Genomic DNA, 21,704 nt, shown 5'->3' on the forward strand with positions numbered 1-21,704 from the left:
TATTGTTACACATATTACATCTATAAATAATGCATAACCAACAATACAAAGTTATTAATTTATATAACTTTATGTCTTTTAAAGAAGCTGAGAGAAAAGAGAACGAACATATATTTATAGCTTTCATTATATTAACTTTCTTATAATTTCTTCATTTGTTCTTGTAGATTGAAGTTGTCCTCTGGCAACTTCTCTTCATTACTGCATCCAACTCTGATTTAATATGATTGTCTCACTCATCCTTGCAATATGTTAATGTGCTCAATCAGACTATGATCAAGTCTTTTAGCGCTAGAACCATTTTTCCTCCTTTCAACACCCTTCTAGCTCTGCACTTGATTCTTCAGCATTGATTTTAAAGTTTAACTCTATGGGCTAATTTACTTATAATTTTTGTCTGTAGCTTCTCACTGTAGATGCTAAATATTCACTAAAGACATGATAAAAAGGACACAAGATGTTGGAGAGGTTTTAAAAAGGGAGAGCATGTTTATTTAGATATGGATCAAAACAGACTCCACAAAGGAGACAGATTTGTATTTCAAATATGGACCTTGAATGATGGGCAAGGAATAAAAAGTTAAAGGGGCATTTTTACAAAAAGATGAGGAAAACACAAAGCACAAAATGTTTCAAAAATTACAAAAAGTTTAGCAAAATAGGTGTCATAACGTCTAAAGAGAAAAGTCAGAGATGGTTTAGAGCACATCATGGAAGGCGTTGAAGAGGGGTGTACTTAATTTCATAGACAATAAAGGATTACCCAAAAAAAAAGCAATTTAAGAATCTGTCTGATTTGAGCTATGTTTTAGCAAATGCTGTCCAAAACCACATACTTCTATCTCCATTCTTAGCAATGCCTAGTATGTCATTGTGGCTACTGGCTGCCAAGTAAAGCATGGAGCGTTTCATTATAGTCATCTTAGAATCTGTGTCCCCTTTTCATTTCATAATACCCCAAAACTAATTATGATACCAGGCAGTATGTTTCCAGATACTATCATCTTCCCTATATTGTTTCCACATAATGCTTATTCAGTCCTGAAAGCACACCTGCCTACCTTCTGGGAAGTGCTTTTCTTCCTTTTGCTATTTAGCTTCCAGTTTGGAACTCTGGTATTATCTTTCTGCTTGGATGACAATCTTTGTGAGGCTGCTTTAAAAAACATGCTGATACCCATTGGAGACACTACGTTCTCGAACGTCATCAACAGAGATATTACCACCAAATTTGACCTGAAGTACAGGACGCAGGTGTCCACAAATGTAACCTTCCCACTTTTGATAAAATTTTTGCATTTAATTTACCACTGCCTCTCTATGAGAAATTCATTTATGCATTTTTTATATACAAGTTGGCACTTGAACAACACTGGGATTAGGGGTGCTGAATCCTCGTGCAGTTGAAATCCACATATAACTTTTGACTCTCCCAAAATTTAACTTCTAATAACCCACTGTTGACCAGAAGCCTTACCGATAACACACAGCTAACATATATTTTGTATTGTACATGTATAATACACTATATTCTTACAAATAAATTAACCTAGAGAAAATAAAAGATATTAATAAAATCATAACAATGTAACTGCTCCAATCTCTTTTCTCATTCTTCTCTGCCTAAAACAGTTTTAATTCTACCTCTGGCTGATAACCCATCCTTCTCATTTCTTACTCAACCACCCTGTTGACTCTTTATTGTATATAGAAATCTGGTCTTTTCTAGCAGCACAAATAAAACATTTTCTAAGAAAGACAGGGTCTAGGATAGTGGGAAAGGTTCTAAAGTCTTCAATAATTTTTAGTTTATTACCTTCCCTATTTACCAAGTTCCCCTTTCTCCTTGGATCTTCTATATAGAAGTGAAGGAATGAGTGAATGCTTGACAAAGCAAACTGGCAATAACCTTTTGGTTCACTGAAACAATGCCAAGAAAGAAGAATGAGAATTATTATAATGAAATATTTGTCCTATTTTCATGGTTTTAAAAGACTGACCTTTCTTTTAGAGGTCTAAAGAATTAGCACGCCAGTAGCTTCATCTAAATTTGCTGTAGTAGAGAGCTAAGAGGAACATAACAGTGACATGTCGTTTAATTACCTTCTGATTTGATGTGCCATTTTAATTAATTTGGTGTTAAATTCCCTTACTATAAGATACAGTGGTGAGGGTTCATATTATCCCTTTAGTTTTTCCATTACTCTGGGGAGGAGATGGGAGAGTATTAAAGCTTTTAATACCAAAGTCCACAAGCTGATGAAAATTTAAAAGTTTAGCACAGATTTTGTGCTATTAAGGTGAGACACACGCCAGCTGAAGAATGTTTAGGCACCAAATATATTTATAAACGTTCTCAGAGATTTTCCACTTTGAAAAATAATACTGCTTCTTGAAGAAGCCACTGAAAGACTATTTTTGAGTCAGTTTTATGGTTACTTTTTAAAAAGTAATCAGTACTTATCCTTTACTAAAATACTTCTCTATTTAAATAAACAGATGCTCTCTGACTCAATATCAAAACCAAAATCAGTACTGTTTATACTAAGATTATCAAGTAGCTAAAATTTTATATTTACCCAATTTCATTCATCAATACTTTCTTCTCAGCCAACCAAGTGCCAGTGACCTCATTTCACTTAGCAGCAGATCCATCCTCAGAATTTAGCCTTGCAGACCATCACTAACTGGATTTTGTTAGTCTTTTCTCCACCTGGACCACTTAAAAATACCTTGGCAGAAATAAATGCATGCATATATGGTCACTTAATCCACGACAAAGGAGGCAAGAATAACAATGAGGGAAAGACAGTCTTTTCAATAAATGGTTTTGCAAAAGGATGAAACTAGACCACATTCTTACACCACACACAAAAATAAATTCAAAATGGATTAAACAGATAAATGTGAGACTTAAAACGATAAAACTCCTAAAAGAAAACATAGGTGGTAATCTCACAGACATTGGTCTTAGCAACATATTTATGGCTATATCTCCTCAAGCAAGAGAAATAAAAACAAAAATAAACTATCAGGATTACATCAAAATAGAAAGCTTTTGCACAGCAAAGAAAATTATCAACTAACACAAAAGGGCAACCTTGTGAAGAGAAGATAATGGGATATTAACCCACAATATGTAAAGAACTAGAACAACTCAACACCAAAAAAACAAACAATCCAATTAATAAATGGGCAGAGGACCTGAGAAGACATTTTTCCAAAGAAGGCATACAGATGGCCAAGAGACACACGAAAAGATGTTCAACTTCAGTAATCATCAGGGAAATGTAAATCAAAACCACAATAAGGTATCATCTCAGAATAGCTAAAATAAAAAAGATAAAACGTAAGAAGTGTTGGTGAGGACATGGAGAAAAGGGATCTCTTGTGCACTGTTGGTGGGAATGTAAACTGGTGCAGCTACTGTGAAAAGCAGTGTATGGAGGTTTCTCAAAAAAATTAAAAATAGAGATACCATATGATCCAGTAAGTGCACTAGTGGGTATTTACCCACAGAAAATGAAACATTAATTCAAAAAGACATTTCCACCATTATGTTTACTAGAGAATTATTCAGAATAGCCAAAACATAGGAGCAATCCATGTGTCTGTCCATCAATAGATGAATGGATGAAGAAGATGTGAGATATATTCAGACATACACATAATGGATTACTATACACCCAGAAAAAATGAGATCTTCCCATCTGTGACAACATGGATGGACCTGAAGGATATTATATGGTAAGTGAAATAAGTTAAACAAAGACAAACACCATTTTCTTTCACTTATATGTGGAATCTAAGAAACCAAAAAAAAAAAAAAAAAAAGAACAAACAAAAAGCAAAAGACTCTTAAATATGGAGAACAAAATGGTGGTTGCCAGAGGAGAGGTAGATGGGGGATGGGTGAAACAGATAAAGAGGATTAGGAGGTAAAATAAAGAAAGTTTATAATTTTACAATAAAGTTATAAATAAGCCACAGAGATGAACAGTACAGCATGGAAAATATTGTTAGTAATATTATAATAACATCATATGGTGATAGTGATTACACTTATCATGGTGAGCGCTGAGTAGTGTATAGAATTGTTGAATTAATATGCTGTACACATGAGACTAATATAACAAGGTATGTCAATTATACTTTAATAAAAAAAAAAGAATACCTCCCCTTTTATTAGGGCAGATGCTGCCCAATTATCTTGTGTTTCAGCTCTTTATGCATGTACCCAGTGAGGTACTAACACATTTTCTTTCCAAAATAGTTACGAATTTCATGCTCCAAGGAATAACCAAAAATCTGACTCACATCCATCCTCATTTTATGGGTTACATTTCCTTTGCTATGAATCTACTGACTTAGGTAACTAATTACTCTGAACCAGGAATTAACAAACTTTTTCTATAAAGGGCCAGGTAGCAAATATTTTTGACACTGCAGGCCACGTGGTCTCTGTCACAATTATTCAACTCTGCCACATGGTAGCACAAAAGCAGCCATGCACAATCCATAAATGAATGTGGCTGTGTAACAAAACAAAACGAAAAAAAAGAAAGCCTTATTTATATAGAAACTGGTGGTGACCAGTTAGATCCATGGACCACAGTCTGCTAATCCCTGTTCTACATTAAAGTAACATCCAAGAACGCTGACATTTTCATTTTTAAGAAGAAAGCATGGTTATTGAAATCAATCCAACATGTGTTCAAATCCTGAGTCTGGCATTTATACAATCTGGGCTTAGTAATAATAACTCTTTTAGTCTGTTTTATCATCTGTCAAAAGGATACTATATTTCCCACCTTGCACAGATAGATAGAGTTAATAGAATATAACTTTCTTATTATACTCTAGTCAGTGGCCTAATTTGAGAGTGACAAGAGGTGGAAGTTCCTTTCCTTGAGCGTATTCTCACCAGTTAACACACTTTGTACCACTTGTAAGTGCAATACTTTGAGACAAAAAGGTGTTAGAAGGGCAAATTTCAGTCAAGGTAGTAGGGAATTCATGCTTTTAGGCACCTACATCTCCACTGTAAAAACAAAATAATGATAGGTAAAACATAAAAACATAAAGTCAAAATGTCATAACTGGGCTCAAATACAAAACAAATACTTTTGAAAGCCAGAAACAAAGTAATACTTAGCTGGCTAGTGGGACCAAAGCAGCAGGTGCCCTACACTGGATCCAGAGATGGGCAATGTCTCAAGTTTGGCTCCGGTGTAGTAATGCACATTGATATTTACTCCAGGAAAGACACAGACTCATGACCTGATGCCAGGAGGTGGGAAGGCTTGTAACTGGACCAGCATACTCTACTCTACTATTTTGGCTAGTCCAAACTTTGAAGGCTGCTAAATGTAAGTATGCCACACGGAAAGCTAAAAGCAAAAAAGACAGAATTAAACCACATCACCAGGAACAGACCTAAAAATACTCTCTGCTTTTGAAGATTAATTTAAGACCCAGATTATGAGGTCCAGTTCCTAATCAGCTACCAGAGTATGCAATTGAAGCAATCACAGAACTTATTACTGAAGGAAGGAAGGAAGGAAGGAAGGAAGGAAGGAAGGAAGGAAGGAAGAGGAAAGAAACAGAAAGGAAGGAAGAAAGGAAAAAAACGATGGAGGGAGAAAGGAAAAAATTCAATGCTAAGAAAGGCAACATCAAACATCAACATTAAAATAGGTGTGTACTCTAGAAGAAACTGAACTACAGGGAAGAACCTGGCAAACATTAACATAAATATTTCGGATACACAAAAAGATAAATGGAAACAAATAAATTACGAGGGAAAAAATAAACAAGAAATTGTGAAATGAAGTAGAATGAAATAAGAACTATGGAAAAAAGGAGAGTTAGAGCTGAAAAATATAATCACTGAAGTGAAAAGCCCAATTTAAAAATAAAATATAGGCAGAACAGTCAAAAAAAGAAGCTACAAAGTGAAATTAGAATTGAAAAAAGAATCATTCAAAATATAGCATAGAGATAGAAAGACATAAGTGTCATAAAAGCAATTCAGAAACAAGTGGATACTAATAGGTGTTACAGAAAAAAGTCAAAGAATAATGAGCAACAGTTGATAATTTTGCACAAATGTGCATGTGATTAGCAGTTTTTTAAAAAGGACCAGAATATTCTCAATATCAAGTAGAAAAAGAAAATAAATAAATACAACTCCATAGCTCATCATTTTGTCGTAACACTGCAGATCAAGGATATAGACCAAAATTTACAAACTACCAAAGAGAAAAAATATATATATTTTTTAAAAAGGCCCTAAATATCACAGAAGCCTTTTCATCTATTATTAGAAACCATAAATCTATAAAGTTTGGTCTTCAAATTGCCAAGAGATAAATTTGTCAGTACAAAATTTTATTCCCAGGCAGCATATCATTTAAAAGCAAGACCAAATAATAACAGCAAGACTTTCATGAGAAGAGTGATGAAACATGATTCTGCTATAAGACAAGAGACCTCAGAAAACACATTGGAATAATTTTTTTATATCCAATTGCAACAGAAACTTCCTTAAAGTCCTTTTTTTAGTGTCACCTACTCAAATATGGCCTAAACTAGATAAATACCATATTAAACTAGGGATTAGGAGCACCTGGGCGGCTCAGCAGTTGAGCATCAGCCTTTGGCTCAGGGTATGAGCCCAGGGTCCTGGGATCAAGTCCCACATTGGGCTCCCTACAGGGATCCTGCTTCTCCCTCTGCCTCTCTCTCTGTGTCTCTCATGAATAAATAAAGTCTAAAAAAAAAAAAAGAAGCTAGGGATTATTTCTGGAGATGAGAAAATTATTAGAAGAGGTTTATAGGGGGATTTGTCTATAGTGCTCATTTCTTTGTCTTAAACAAAAACAAAAAGAAAATTTACAAACCAAACAAGAGGCCTGCAGTGAAAATATCATTAGGTTCTGATAGAGCTGGGTGATAAATATATGGTGGTTTATTATTCTCTCTACTGTCTTGTATGCTTCTGAAATTATGCTCCTCTACAAAGACAATTGAATGATGATAGAAAAACATAAAAGCAATAGTTGGTAGTTTCCACACATTATTGAAATATTAGTGGTCAATGCATGAGAACTATAAAGAAGGACATCATGGTAGTAAACGGTCTATGTTCTAACTCCCCTGCCAAACAATTTTACATACCTAACCGAACCTTCCACCAAGACCAGTCCCTATTCCACTCCCTGTAATTGTAGGATCTGTCCAGAAAACAGACATGGGTCTGCAAACTTTGAGGTTGTCTAGTGACTTCCAAAGAGTGGTGACAAATTAAGGTTGCCATCCACCAGACATCAAAGGACACAGAAGACACCGTGAGTAAGCAAAGAGCATGAGGATCTCTGTGCCTTTCCATGGTTTCCAGTCCTTTAGTCTCTGGCACAGAAAAATGAGTATAGTTATAGGAAAATGATAATTTAAACAGGGACATTAGGATGTAAGACTGGGGGCGCTGTGAAGGAAATAACTAAAGAGGTAAAGCCAGGTCATTTATGGAAATCTTCAAATTCCATCTTGAGGGGCACCTGGGTGGCTCAGTCAGTTAAGCATCTATCTGCCTTTGGCTCAGGTCATGCATCAGGCTCGCTGCTCAGCTGGGAGCCTGCTTCTCCCTCTGCCTGATGTTCCAACCCTGCTGGTGCTCACTCTCGCTGGCTCTCTGTGACAAATAAATAAATAAAATCTTCAAAAAAAATAGAATTACATCTTGAAGATTTTAGACTTGTAAATTTTATTTGAACAAATTAGGCTCATTATATATGTGCATAATATTGATAAATAGCAAAGCTGAGATTATTACAATCATGATAGAATTTTGAATAGCAACTCCAGAAGTATATTATAGAGCTATGAAAAGGAGAAAAATCAAATAGTTCTTAGCTGCTGAAGTGAGTGAATGTTTTACAGCAAGTTACGTTTCTAACTGAAAATCTTGTTGAAGATAAAGGGAGAAAAATTAAAGGATATAAATAAAGTTCATCTTTAAATCCATCCTTGTTGCAGTGAGGTCTTTGTGTTTTCTAGAAATGTGGGGAGTTTATTACATATAGGAGAAAAGGCTAGCTTAAAATTTTCCTAGTTACTCTGCCTCTAAGTCATCCTTGTGGTGAATGTCTTTAGAGGACAGATCATTTTGCCAACCCACAAGGACTCACTTTATTCCAAATTCAGCAAAGGTTCTATGGTAAAATAAATGATGATATTGTAGCATAGTATAAAAATTAGAAATTAGGCAAAAGACTTGACCCATTGAGTCTAACTTGGTGTACTACTAGAATATTTTAAAAATCCTAAAAAAACCAATGCCATCTCATAAGAATTTACATTCCTTCCAAGATTTACAGTGAGTTCCACAATAAATAGAACTATGAAGTAGGTAGCTATTCAGGCATTTTTTGTGAAGGAAGAGAACTAGTCCTCAGTATTGGGCATCTAGACTAGTTCTGTCCAATAGAACCTTCGGTGATGATGGAAATGTTCATTCTGAACTGTCCAATATGGTATCCATTGGCCACCTGCAGCTACGATGCACATGAAATATGGCTAGAGTAACCAAGGAACTGAGTTTTTTCTATTTTATTTCATGTAAATAATTAAATGAAGTCACATGTTGCTAGAGGCTAGTAAGCACAGACCCAGACAATTAGTATCCAATTCAACTTTGACTAAACGTAGTCAGAAATGAACAAAAATCAAATAGAAAATATAAACAGCAGTTGGTAGATGTTGAGTTCTAGGTATTATAAAGATATTTTCATATCTTCTCAGGACTTCTTACACACTGACCTAAATGACCACTCATCAAATTTTATAGGGACGATCCCCATCAGTAGTCAAAACTGCATCTGTGACATCCATAGAGTCAATTACACTAACAATCCTTTCTTCCAACACATTCCTTGCAAAAGTTGTGAAGAACCCAATGAAGACTCCTTAGGCCACGTGTTTCACTGTGGTAACTGCCACGTGCCACAGTGGGAGGGTAATGACCCGAAAGCCAAGTCCTGTGACGGAGCGCGGCCCTGCACCTACACGGAGGGCTCTCAGGCCAGGATTCAAACTCATGCAGTCATGAGCACTCAGATGTTCACGGCTCCCATTCCCATTACATGCTGTTCTCCTCATTTCTAAAACATTTTCTTAAACATTTCTAAAACAACTCTCTATTCCCCTGGAAATAATTTCTTTGCAGGAGCCAAATTTCTAACTTTTCTACATAGTTAACACATTACTCCATTTCAAAGTACTTTGAGGGAGTGAGAAGTTAAAGGCGAGAAATGGAGAGCAAAGTAGAAAATCCAAATTAAACAATCTGTTGAAGCCCAGTAGGTTTATATATCTTTCTTTCGAAGCTTCTGGGAACTGTTTCCTTTGAATACAAAGCTCTTTAAACAACCACAGAACTAGCCCTGCCATTATCACAAAATCTGGGCAGAAATGACTCTCTGAACAAATTTGTGTACAAATTACTGCAATAAATAGATTAAATATCAATTTAAAGATTATGGTTTTACATCAATTTTAATTACTTCTCGTTATCTTCATGAATCACATGAACTTTAAGATTAGAAGGTAAAAATTTGCACTTACGCATATTATTCTACTTGGGGAAAAAAAGGGGAAGCCCTCGTATTTAGTTTTTGGGTTTAATAAATAGGCACATCTCAAGCACCGCCTAATATTATCAGAGGTCTGCGGGAAAATAATGATAAGGAAGAAAATACTGCAAGTGACTTTTACGTAAGACTTAGTTTCAAACCAGATATTCGCCCCTTTAATTCAGCCCGTGTTCTCGATTCTTTTATGCAAATAGTTTTCATTTGACTTCCTACAGCAAATCCAGATTTTTGAAAATAATCAGAGAGAGCAGTGTGCAATTTTAGGTCCCTACAACAAGTAGAGAAACGTTGTTTTATGCTTGAGGGAACTGTGCACCGAGCAGCTGCTGCCATGGTGAATCCCAGGAAGCCTGTCAAAGCACACACACATGAAAACAGAGACTGGAGAGGAAGACAGACTCGCAGCCCTCGGAACAGGGATCTGGGAATCACAACATCCACTCTAGACATTATTCCGATTAATAATTAAGTTCATGCGGTACATTTTAGGTCCACCTATTGAACCCAAATCCCAAAAGAAGAATGCCGTTGAGAGCTGGTATCATTATGTCACTGCACATTTCACGCAGCTTGAGTTAAGAGGGTAATTGAAGAGCACCTCATGCCACATTTGCACCACATTGTGTGACACAATGGAAATAACACGGAAAAGCCAACTTATGCAAAAACAGTCTGCAACGTGATGGGTTCATGTTATCTATGAACTTAGTCTCAAAGCAGTAAAATATTTCTCCTTGCCTGTTATTCATAGAATAAAAATACTTATGTTTAGTAATGCCCCCAAACGCCCGGAGTTTGACCTTTAAGTAAAAGGCAAAACAGTGGACAGAACAGCCTATCTATAATAGAGTTGGAAAAGCCCTGAACCCCTCCCCCAAATTGGCAAAAATTCTGGATTCCCAATCACATCTGCCCCCAAGGGTATTAAATAAGATATTTGGGGCATATATTAACTATGCAGGCCTTCTAGTGAGTGATTCCTGGAACTAGATGTGAAGGAAGAAAGGAACTATCCCAAGTCATCTGAGTGAGTAATCTGCCCCCTAAAAATGGCTTCTGAAAGTGAGAGTCGCTCTTTTATCCCAGAGGGCAATCATTATATTTTTGAGATTATATCTCACATGTCCAGAAACTATGCATTTGGAAGGTACACATTAGAACCTATAACTGGAAATGATCTTAAATGGAAAATGAAGCCCTATTCATACCGCAGTGGGATGAACCACTGTTAGATTTAGCAGCGTCATAGATGCACGTCATTCCTACTCGCTGCGTATTTGCCATGGATACACGAATTCATCCTTAAATAATAAGCCAGGATATTGATTATTAGAATAATCATCCTTGAGTTCAACCAACCATGAATTGAACACAACTGAGTGGCAACAGCTCTTTAGAGACCCTGATATTTAAGGGGAAGAGCTTGATTTAATAAACAGTTTCATGATAGTGCTGGAAAACCTCCACAAATTATATTTTACAAGTACACAGAGTAACAAATACTAAAACTACCGTAAATCACTAAGTACACAGAACATGTACAGATACTAAAACTGCTGTAAACCACTGCATTATAATCGAGGTACCCCGAACCTTTACACAAAGACACTGATTTTGTAAATGAATACTGGTTTGTGACACAATTTGGGAGGGGAATTAAAGGAAGTGTGTTATTGTGGGAGATGCCCCACTTCCTTCCCAGTGAGGCTGAGCCGGGGATTCAGTGATGGCCAAGTAAGATGGTAGTAGAAGGAAAGCAGGCTACCTCCCTGTCTGGTGATTAAAGACTTCCTAAACAGGGGCGCCTGGGTGGCTCAGTTGGTTGAGCATCCAACTCTCCATTTTGGTCCAGCTCATGATCTCAGGGCCGTGAGATCAAGCCCTGCACTGGGCTCTGCGCTGGGCATGGAGCCTGCTTCAGATCCTCTCTCTCCCTCTCTGCCCCCCCCACCACACAGACAAGTGCACACTATCAAAAAAACAAAAGCAAAATAAAACACACAACTTCCCGAACAGTATTACAACTTATCCTACTAGGGTGGCCCCGGAGGCTATGTGTTCCAGGTGACCTGGTGGCCAGACAGAGAAGGGCCCACCAAACTTTATCAAACTTTGCAGGAGTGAGAAATAAATCTTTGTTTTATGAAGGCATTAGGGTTTGGACTTTTTTTTTTTTTTTTTAGGTGCTGCTTAAGCAAGCCTATTCCACATAAATCAGAAATTTTCTCAAAATGCCTTAGAGTGCTCTCAACACCCCTCTCAAACCTCTTCTCCAACAGTGATACTTTGGCCTCAGTTTTTTACCTTTTACCTTTAGCCTTTTTTACCTATAATGGTTCTCCCCTTAATTCCTTAGGTACTAAGTAGTTGCACAAAGAAGCTAGCTTGGCCTTTGAGAATTGGACACCTTTCAAACAAATGGCCAGGTTGAAAGAGCAGTTCTTGTTAGGTGAAAAAAAAAAATGCTTTCTGATTGAACTTTGAAGAGAGTTAGCCAAGAAAATTTCCAGTTGCTCAAATGGCAACTGAAGTAATAACTGCTCAGTGGATGTGCATCTCAGTGTCCACCTGAAGCAATTTATTCATACTTTATTGAGGACATAAAAGTCAAAGACAAGCATTTCTATGCTGTTCATGAAAACTGTTTGCTCATTTTTATCAAAAAGCTGATGCTATCCAGGAACCATGCAACAAGTTCAAATTAGCTGCCTTTTTTTTTTTTTCCTACCATCAGTAAGCCAGTAGACCTCCACCATGTAGAATTCATAGTGCATATGGTGAGCCAGTGATATTGCCATGTTAACCATTTTCAAAGGCATTTCTAAAGACGTTATTTATTTGAGAGAGAGAGTGAGCCCAAGCCAGGGCGGAGGGAGAGGGAGAAGCAGACTCCCCGCTGAGCACAGAGCCCAGTGCAGAGCTCCATCCCAGAACCCTGAGGTCATGCATGACCTGAGCCCAAGGCAGGAGCTTCACTGACTGAGCCACCCAAGTGTCCCTCAAAGGTATTTCTAAAAGTATGATTTTAAAACTATTGCAATTATTAGCAGCAAGTTCTTAAGAATGATAGAGTTTTCTTTTTCCAGCTACCACCAAATGCTGGAAAGGAATCAAGGGCTACTTAAATACCTACTAGAGTAGCCCAAGGGTAGCTTCAAATAAGCTTCTTTGCTGGTTGAAGGATCACTTTGGCTAAAGGATGTGGTATATTATACATGCCAGATAGTTTTGTTGTATAGAATAATGGGTTTTGTTTCTTTTATCCCCTGTAGTTCACCATCAGAAACATGGAGGATAGGATAAGTTCCGAGTTGCTCATTTCTACTCTGCTTCTCATCTGCTTAATATTACCTGACTCAACTAATTCCTGGGAAAGGCTCTGAGATAATAAAAAGATGTGTATTAATAGAGTAGCATATCTGTATTCAGAATTTCCTGTGTAAATTTAGAAGTCACCTACTCTGTTACTTCAGAGATAAAATGGTTATTTTCAAATCTAAAATTTTCTAACTCCAGATCATTGAGTTACTATTTTCTACTTTTGTTAGGAGTAAAAAAGGAGTATATTCACCAACGTGAAACAATTAAGGTTAACTTGACCGGAAAATGTTTTTGTGAATTAAGAAGTAGACTGCAAAAGAATCTCTGAAATCTCATTTCTTGAATTATTTTTAAAGAAGCAGTAACTCCTATCTCTAGAGTTGCTTAGGTGTGATCTTCTAAAGATAGGAGATTATTCAAGGTAACTTTCCATTCTGATTCTGTAATCCTAAGAAGCAATTTGTTGGATTTTTTTTTCCTTTTTATGAACTTTGTAGTACTGAACTCTAAAATCAATGGAGTCTCATTAGTACTAAACTGGAGGCTTTGGGTTTACATTCCGTTTTTTAACACCGATTGCCCTGTAACATGACCAGAACATTCCCCTCCCCTTTGGTCCTCATTATCTCTAACTTTAAAGTAAAAACGGCTGACCAAGATGACCTTAACTTTCCCCCTAGCCTGACTAACTCCTGACTCTAATCACCTTGACCTCCCTCCTACCCATGCTCTTAGAGGCCAGGTGACCTAACCAGAGATCCTCTCCTCCCTCTTCTCAGAGCATTCACTACAGAAAACTTACAACTGTAAATTCTTTCTTCATCCCTTTGAGATATAAATATTTTAAAAAGCTTCTCGCAAGTTTATAACCCAGAAATGTTCTCAAGAACTAGGAGCCATCTCTCTGAAACTGAGTTATCAAGGAAGAGAGCGCCCCTATTTCTCAATCTCTGTGGAAAGGTAGGAGCCTAACCTCATGGATGACTTGTTCCAAGTTGTGAGACTACCTCCTGTCAGAAAGATATAAAAAAGTTTACTTTTCCTTTGAGTAGAGCCAATTAGCAAATATCAAAATCCTCCCACCATTTGTTCCAGAATTCAGACTATATTCCGGTCCCTCTGCTTACTGTAAGAGTCTTCAAGTCATCCTTGCCTGTTTAACAATGTCTAGTGCAAATTTTTGCTTTAACAGGGTTTACTAGGTACGGTCTTCAAGTCCTTTTTGCCTATTTTGAAATTCTATATTTCTATGAAAAGCACCACTGAGTTTGAGTTGAATTCAAAAAGAGTAGTAGCCATTTTACACAATATAAAACAGAAGATGTGGTGGGGCCTCAAATTCTGCAAACTTGCACAAGGTTAACTACCTATCTATAGTCACTAACACTCGCCGCAGTGAAGATCCCCCCACGTTGATCTAATATCCTTCGGAATCCACTCCTAATACTGTGTGATGCTACAAAATCCCTTCAAGATGGACACCAAAGTTTTACTGTCATTATTGTCACTATTGTATTTTTTCTTCTATTATACTAACTTTAGAATCATTAATAGAGCTCTAATTCACAATGAGCAATTTAAATTTACATAAAATATAGCTCACAGCCTAGGAATATAGTGAGGTAGCCAACCGCCTGCTTGCCTAATTCATAGGAGAATTATTTATCTTTAGTTAAGAAACAGTTGACTGCTGTATCATTCACTATATTTCTTTCCTTCAAAATTCACTGCTACGACTTTATCAATCCTTTGTTTCAATTTCTAATACCACTACCATCATATGTTGTAAATATTTACTGAATGAATATATGACTGAATGAATGGGAAATTTTGTGATCATTTTCTATTGTAACATATCTTTCTAGAGTGACATATGCTAGTATAAATATCCGATATTCTCAGCTACCTTGCATTTTTTCTAGATTGTTACAGAGATGGAAGTTCATTTTTTAAATATTGCTATGATCTCAAGTTTTGATGGTATACCTTTCTTAAGTTTCACAGTCATCGTATAGTTTTTTACATGAAAATACTCAAATCTAGACTATTAAGCCTGTAATCCTTACAAATAAACAAACAAGTGAATGGGTGACGGGCACTGAGGGGGGCACTTGACGGGATGAGCACTGGGTGTTATTCTGTATGTTGGTAAATTGAACACCAATAAAAAACAAATTTATTAAAAAAAAACAAATAAACAAACAAAATGCAATCCTGCATGAAAATATCCAATAGCAAATCTCTCCCATCATTAATCACTTCATAGTTTCAATATTATTTAACAACACGTCTTACCTCACAAGGAGTGTTATCCCCGGGCAAGAAATCACTTTTGTGACTCACCCAAGGAACCCTGCAGTTTTGTTCAGTGGTTAGCCAGAGATTGGAAACTGCACTGCATAACTTTGTGACAGTGTAATGTACGATTCACGGTGGAAAACACAATACACAAAGATTTCAGGAAACTTAATTGACTAGAACTGCAGGTGACCTACTAGTGTTTATGACAGCCCCCCGAGAGGCGTAGTTTTTGGCTGCCTGCATATTCACAATGCAGTACTGTGACTGGTAAGGTGTACGTGGGATGCCAAATGACCTGAAGCCCTGCTTGGAGAGTACCTAGGCAAAGATCAAGATCCTCCCAAGCCTGTCTTGCCTCCCCCAACTGCCAGGAACAGTTAATATTGCAACCAAGGCAAGAATGATATGAGGGGATGTGGGGTGGGGAATAGAAGGCTCTCAGTGTTCTCTAATTTGGCCATACCTTCTGCTTTTTCACAGCAGCAGAGAAAGAATGGAGCGGGCCTTGCGTTGGCTAGAAGGAAAGGGATCCTTATGCAACTGAAAGAGCTCCAAGGCAACGCAATCAAGACGTTTTAAATATTTAAATTACATCAAAATGGCAACTGCTTTTTTTCCCCCCAAGTTTGTTTATCCTAAATCATAATCTGAAAGCAAAATATGGAATAAAAGTATGATCCCAGCCACGAGTAGCAATGGGAATTCAAGAAAATAAATATGCACGATGAATAGTGGGAAAGGTGTGGAGAGTTATACTGTCATCTGTGGGCTTCTGTTACTGGGGTATTTCACTGCTTTCACGGTAAATGATTCAGTGATTACAAAATTAAAACCTGTGAATCTGTGACCTCACAAACTGAGATGGTTTCCTATTACTATGAATTATCACAGGAAGAACTATTCCTCGATCGTTTGGAATCGCAAAGCAATCCCCAGTTTGTCTATTGCTATAAGACATTTAGGAAGTTTTCGGGTACAATTAAGTATGAACCGCTTCATAAACTTTACTGCATGCATGATCATATCTTTTTTTATTCCATCAGATTAAGCTGAAAGCAGCTTGATTCTTCGTATGCCAGATGAGCAGAAATTTTCGCATTGTCTATCAAACATTTTAACTCTATAAATTACCTTAATATCTGGAGTAGCTCACTCTATCCAAGGTTGAGCAGCTTGTGGAGGGGGTTCCCTAGGACTTCAACCCTGCTGTCGGCTTCCCCAACAAATGCTGCTGTTTCTTGTGGCCACGGGGCCGTAGCGCTGCAAAACACAGGGGTGTCTCTGTCACCATCCTAGACCCTCGCACATAACATAATCCCTAAGGTACTTCGCCGGGGTCTCTGTATTTCCCACACATTCCTGGTACTCAGGGGGTACTTAAAAGGTGACTGGAGATAGCATGCTCTAAAATCTACACGTAATTGCCACTACCTAACGTGATGGAACAATCTCCATTTTTCACCCTGACCTTGTGCCATAATTTAAGCTAAGACTACATTAACCATTAGGAATACCATGGTGGTGCCTCCAGGTGTAATGGAAAGTGTGATTCAGGAAGACCCTGGGCAAACAAAGCTGTTTCACTCATCTATTTTATGTACTAAGCTTTTGAATATTATTTTTAAATATGGTGTCATACATTTTTTTTTTTTTTTTAAGAATAGTTTGAGGACACCTGGGTGACTCAACGATTGAGCATCTGTCTTTGGCTCAGGCCATGACCGCAGGGTCCTGGGATCGAGTCCCACATCAGGTTCCCTGCGTGGAGCCTGCTTCTCCCTCTCCCTGTGTCTCTGCCTCTCTCTGTATCTCTCATGAATAAATAAATAAAATCTTTTTAAAAATAGTATGAAACATGTTCTGGTATATAGAGTGAAAAACGTTGAATGAATTATATTGATACCAGCACTATTGACAATTTTTCTATAAACTGCACTTTCATTATCCAAGTGTCATTACAGTATTTACATGATTGCAATCCTAAATAAAGTATCAGTGGTTCTAGAAAATGTTTAATTAAGTTTATACCAACAAAGAGAATTCCATAGTTATAACATAGGTTTGTTTGCTTTTTTTTTTTTTTTAAGATTTTATTTATTTATTTGACAGAGAGAAAGAGAGCACAAGCAAGAGGAAATGGCAGAGGGAGAAGGTGAAGCAGGATCCCCGCTGAGCAGGGAGCCTGAGGCAGTGTTCAATTCCGGGACCCTGGGGACATGACCTGAGCTGACGTCAGATTTTAATCAACTGAGCCACCCAGGGGCTCCACGGGATGGTTTTTTATCTAAGTTTTAAATAAGGCAAGGACATACTACTGTAATTATTTTAAAAAGAAATATGTGAATTGATCTGGTTACCTACAAATGCTAGGATACTTGTGGGTCTGTAATTAATGAAATGCTTCTTTTGGAATAAAAACAATGGTGCAGTCAGCAAGTAACCATTAAAGAAAAGTTTTTAAAAAGTCTCAAGTATTCAGAGAAATAATTCATTAAGAATTGTGCTGTAGATAAGAACAGGTGGCAATAATTGGATTTCCCATCTGCAGACTGTAAAATCATCTACAGGTTGGCTTTCACAAGTATTATAGCCAATATGTGGAAACCTATCCATTTGCAAATTATACCAGATGGACCCTGACCAAATTCAGAGAGCCACATAGGACCAATGTTCTTTCTAGTGTTTTTTAAAGTTTAAAGCAGATGACCATGCCATTTGCAGAGCAAAATGGGAACTAGGAATAGTATGTGAGCAGAATTTATTTAGTGAGTTGAGGGTTCAGTTAATGACATCAGAGCTCCTTTATACTCGAGATCCCAATAATCAAAATCCTCTGCAGATGTGGGCCATTCAGAGGCGAAGATAAGATTCATAATTTTTTTTTTTTAAGGGAGAGTCAGTATTTCAACTTCTTCCCAGGTAACAGATTAAGAAATGTATAATTAAGTCTTATTACCCTCACATTGTGACTTGGATTGTTTTCCAATATTATCATTCGCTACATAGAACTGTGCTACTTGGTAGTCTGATAATTTTTATTTTGTTTGTGAGTTTTTATGGCTTAACGCTGCTTCAAAGCAAAGGGACTCATGCTCATTGAAAAAAGCATATCAACATTGTGTGGCTTAAATTTTCTTACTGTTGTCTATCAGCGTCAATGTAGTGTTAGCTGAGTATTTACTCTTTGTCATCACAAAATATGCAGTATTGTAGTCTTTGTCTAATCTCCCCTTTCTCACACACCTAAGATAAGGAATATAATAAGGAAAGGAAAGAAAGAATAGAAGGGGAAAGAAGGAAGAGAATATTAGAATAAAGACGAAATAAGCAGTTCACAAAAGAAATATATAAATATAACTTGCTCTAGAATCCAGTAAAAGAAGGGAAAACAGTTCTTTTGTTCATGAGGAAAGATATATGAACACTGAAGAAGATGCAGGGTATGTATAAAATAAATTTATCTATGAGACAATAAAACTGAATAAAAATGTCTTCATTTGTTGGAATGAGTTTCCTTTTGAAAATTCTGCTTTTTTCCCTGTCAAAATACCATGAACTTTCTTCACAGAGTTGGAACAAATAATCTTAAGATTTGTATGAAATCAGAAAAGGCCCCAAATAGCCAAAGGAATATTGAAAAAAAAAAAAAAAACCGAAGCTGGGGGCATCACAACGCCTGACTTCAAGCTGTATTTCAAAGCTGTGATCCTCCAGACAGTGTGGTCCTGGCACAAAAACAGACACAGAGATCCATGGAACAGAATAGAGAACCCAGAAGTGGACCCTCAAATTTATGTCAACTAATATTTGACAAAGTAGGAAAGACTGTCCAGTGGAAAAAGGACAGTCTCCTCAATAAATGGTGCTGGGAAAATTGGACAGCCACGTGAAGAATGAAACTAGACCACTCCCTTACACCAGACACAAAGATACACTCAAAATGGATGAAAGATCTAAATATGACACAAGAATCCATCAAAATCCTAGAGGAGAACACAGGCAACACCCTTTTTGAACTCGGCCACAGCAACTTCTTGCAAGATACATCCACAAAGGCAAGAGAAACAAAAGCAAACATGAACTATTGGGACTTCATCAAGATAAAAAACTTCTGCACAGAAAATGAAACAGTCAACAAACCAAAAGACAACCTACAGAATGGGAGAAGATATTTGCAAATGACGTATCAGATAAAGGGCTAGTTTCCAAGATTTATAAAGAACTTATTAACCTCAACAGTAAAGAAACAAGCAATCCAATCATGAAATGGGCAAAAGACATGAAGAGAAATCTCACAGAGGAAGACATGGACATGGCCAACAAGCACATGAGAAAATGCTCCACATCACTTGCCATCAGGGAAATACAAATCAAAACCACCATGAGATCCCACCTCACACCAGTGAGAATGGGGAAAATTAACAAGATGGGAAACAACAAATGTTGGAGAGGATGCGGAGAAAAGGGAACCCTCTTACACTGTTGGTGGGAATGTGAACTGGTGCAGCCACTCTGGAAAACTGTGTGGAGGTTCCTCAAAGAGTTAAAAATAGACCTGCCCTACGACCCAGCAATTGCACTGCTGGGGACTAACCCCAAAGATACAGATGCAGTGAAATGCCGGGACACCTGCACCCCGATGTTTCTAGCAGCAACGTCCACAATAGCCAAACTGTGGAAGGAGCCTCAGTGTCCATCGACAGATGATGGATAAGGAAGCTGTGGTCTATGGATACAGTGGGATGTTCCTCAGCCATTAGAAACGACAAATACCCACCATTTGCTTCCACGTGGATGGAACTGGAGGGTATGATGCCGAGTGAAACAAGTCAATCAGAGAAGGACAAACATTATATGGTCTCACTCATATGGGTAAGATAAGAAATAGTGAAAGGGATTATAAGGGAGAGGAGGGGAACTGAGTGGGGAAAATCAGAGAGGAAGACAAACCATGAGAGACTCCTAACTCTGGGAAATGAAGGGTCACGGGAAAGGGCGCTGGTGGGGGATGGGGTGACTGGGTGACAGGCACTGAGGGGGGCACTTGATGGGATGAGCACTGGGTGTTATACTGTATGTTGGCAAATCGAATTTAAAATTTTTTTTAAAAAAAAGAAAATTCTCCTTTCTGGCCCCAGAACTCTAATAAGAGATCTTTGTCAAATCCAGGGTCACTAAATTTCTGTTTCTTTTAAAGGATTTATTTCTTACATTTAGATCTATTTTCATTGTGAGTTGATTTTTATAATGGTTGAGTTTGTCTGTATTGTTATGACTAATCCAACACCATTCACTGAAAATGTAGCTTCTCCCATTCAACTGGATTTGATAACTTTTGTCAAAAAAAACAATTGTTACTATATATGTGGCCTATAGGTCTATTTTTATATCAATATAAACCTGTCATGAATAATGCAGCTTTTTCATAAGTATTGAAATCAGACAGTATAACTGTTAACTTTGGTCTTCTTTTTCAAAATTATTTTAGCTACTCTATATTTTTGTATTTCCATAAACGTATTAGAATGTGCTTGTCAATTTTTGCAGTGAAGATTGCTGGAATCTTAAATAGAATTGCTAAAAACTTTAGATCAATTTAGGGAGAACCGATAGCCTCATAAGACTGAATTTGCCAATACAGTAATATATTTCTGTATTTATTTAGGTCTCCTCTAATACCTCTTTAGCAATGTTCCATAGTTGCATATATTTTTTAAATTTTTCTCTATTTGATGCTTTTGTAAATAGTATTTAATTTTTATTTCTGATTTTTCTATATTAATATATAGAAATACAACAGATTTTGGGGGGGATTACAGCTTTATTGAGGTGTAATTGATATTTTCACTGGAGGGGAGTAGGTGGGAGACAGAGTAACTGGGTGATGGACATTAAGGAGGGGCACACGATGTAATGAGCACTGGGTGTTATATAAGCTTGATAAATCACTGGCCTCTACCTCTGAAACTAATAATCCATTATATGTTACTTAATTGAACTTATATAATTTTTTTAAAAAATATCTAGTTAGAATGCCATGAAACACTAAATGTGGACTAATATTTAAAAATAAAAAACTGCATGTGTCTTATATATTTGATTTGTTAAATTTAGACGCAGACATGTAACTGTGATCGTCACTACAATTAATAGACACATCTACCACCTCCAAAAGGTCCCTTCTGTCCCTTTGGGGTTTGTTTGTTTTGGGGTTTTGGTGGGTCTTTTGGTAGGGGTATTGTTTCCTTCTCAAGTTAAGAACACTTAACATGAGTTTATTCTTAAATTTTTAAGTGCACGATACTGTACTGTTAATTACAGGTACTATGTTGAACAGCCAACTTCTAGAACCTATTCATCTTGTATAACTTACTACCCACTGAATAAAAACTCCCCATTTCCCCTTCCTCCAATCCCTTGGCAGCCCCC

The sequence above is a fragment of the Vulpes lagopus genome, chromosome 11, assembly GCF_018345385.1.
Source record: "Vulpes lagopus strain Blue_001 chromosome 11, ASM1834538v1, whole genome shotgun sequence".
Lineage (NCBI taxonomy): Eukaryota > Metazoa > Chordata > Mammalia > Carnivora > Canidae > Vulpes > Vulpes lagopus.